The sequence below is a fragment of the Pteropus alecto genome, unplaced genomic scaffold (assembly GCF_000325575.1).
Source record: "Pteropus alecto unplaced genomic scaffold, ASM32557v1 scaffold276, whole genome shotgun sequence".
Classification (NCBI taxonomy): Eukaryota; Metazoa; Chordata; class Mammalia; order Chiroptera; family Pteropodidae; genus Pteropus; species Pteropus alecto.
In genome coordinates this window covers 4185617-4187907 of record NW_006438074.1, presented here as the reverse complement: position 1 = coordinate 4187907, position 2291 = coordinate 4185617, and positions in this window count along the sequence as shown.

Here is a 2291-nt window from a genome sequence, read left to right as displayed (position 1 = left end):
CCCCATGAAGAGGCCTCAGCCCTCCTTGGCCTCCAGCTGTTATTTTGGCCTTAGATCCGTCATCTCTCAGAGGAGCACCTGGTCATGAACCCTCTGGTCAGGGAGAATCTAGGGTCTTTGACCAGAATATAGTCTCCCGAAAAATGCAAGCTCGACCTAGACCAATGGTTTTAAGCCATTTCTTAAGACAAGCCCTTCATCTCTCATTCGCCACCTTTCAAATGGACATAGATTTTACTTGGCAAGATTTAAAAACAATTCCTTCTTCCTCGTTAAGCTCTCCCCTTAATTACCAGAGGGAGAAATGCCGTTATTGGAAGCAACCTCTCTGCAGCACACTTCCCTCTGTTTGGCAAATTATAAGCATTTGGATGAAACTCTTCTGTGGTCCCAATCAATAGCTCAAGCCATAATTATTCAGCAGGCTTGAAGTTTTCTCTGCTGACAGCTGTCTGTGTGTGCTGCTCTGTAATTGTTTCATATGCTTATGAGGCTTGTCTCTTCCCATGTTTGGGGTCTGCGGCAGATTCATCTACAGCATCTTTGGGGAATGGACTTGCCCACATTTAAATCCTTTCAGGCCACCCCATGTCTCCAGGGGAGACATTAACCACCATTAGATGTTAGGTAGGGCTCTTTATTTTCTTACTTTTATCTACCTGATGCAGAACCAAGCAATACTTTTGGAAGATTGAAAAAAAAAAAAAAAAAAAACCACCTTCTTAATGAGATAATTGCGTGATATCAGATATCAGGCTTTAGATTGTGGATACTGATTATGTGCCGAGGAGCAGTAAACAATTAAATCTTATTTGCTTATATATGTCACTAGTTTCAGAATTAACCGACAATTTAGATGGGACGTGGACTGTTTCTCAAGCAGATTTTTTCCTAAAGGATAGTGAAACTTAACGTTATAAACAAAACTGCAGGGGTGAATGTTTAAGGTATTTTAGAAGATTAACTTCTTTCAACATCATCTATCGGTCTTTTAAAAGTGCCCACTCACACACAAACAGCTGATTTATTTGTTCCAGATTCTTCTAGAGTCTAATAGTTGAGAAACCAAACTCCAGGTTTGACTCTGTTTCACTAGGCAGTTTGCTTAGCTTTCTTTCTTATTTGGTTTTGTTTTGTTTTTCTGTAAAATAGGAATAAGTCTTGTTGACTTCACAGGGGTACTGTAAAAATAAATGAAATAAAAGATCTGACAATGACTTTTAAGTATGAAAAAAACTATGTCAGTTAATTATTTCACACATTAAAGAGAATATTTTAAACACCTGTGGTACTTTCTTTTATTTGTTTGTTTGTTTTGTTTTTGTTTTTTTGCTATTTAGACTTACTTGATGCTCTTGAAAGTGATCAAACTAATTCTTTTAAGATTCGGTTCAACTAAGTTTGGCTCTATTCCAGCTCATGAACAATTAAATCTAAAAAGATTGTCTTTTTACATGAAAGGGAACATAAAACCGTCAGTCTCTATGTGCACCAAACCCGGGTAGCTCATACCAATTACACTGAAGTATTATCAGAGACTATGTTAAATCAAAGGCATCGAGACTCTTCCAGGGCGTCCTATAAGTGATATCATGAATGATTGCCCACTGGGTTCAATGATGAGAAGCACCCAAAATCAGAGTGCTCTTTTTAAGAGGATCTAGTCATTCTTCTGTAGGAGAATACGGTCTGAAGAACAAGCAAGGCACAAGCCCCGTCAACCATGGAATCTCTTTCTAATCCTTTGAAAGTGTCTGAGATTCACCTCCGTCACTAACTCTCTCACCTGGTTTTTAATAAATGCCCACATGCTCATGGGCCTGTAAAAGGCAAGTTGCCCAGAAACCTAAACTGGTTAGACCATTGGGTGACGACATTGGGTGCTGATCTGAGCCCCTCGCTAAGTGCTGAACATACACTTTACCATGCCCTTGGAAGAGTCACATCAGCACACCTTGACATTGTCCTTTTGTTTCCTGAAGAACTGAACCACCTCGGGTAGAGTTCAAGAAGAACTCTTGTTGTACCAAAAGTGTTCCAGAAGCGTTCCAGCGTCTGTGTGGGAAGACCACGTCCAAGTCTGCAGAAATCATTCTCCATCGTTGTTATTCTGTTTCCATATTCTGAGGTTCAACCTCCATCTGCCACCACCCATTCATCACGTTTTTTAAAATTCAACGTGAACAATATGGCATGTATTCTCTGAGTCTCTCTTTCCTTAGGTCACAGGAGAAATTAAAGAAAATCGATCAAAAGTCTCTGGAAATATAGAGTGGATTGGGAAAAACTGT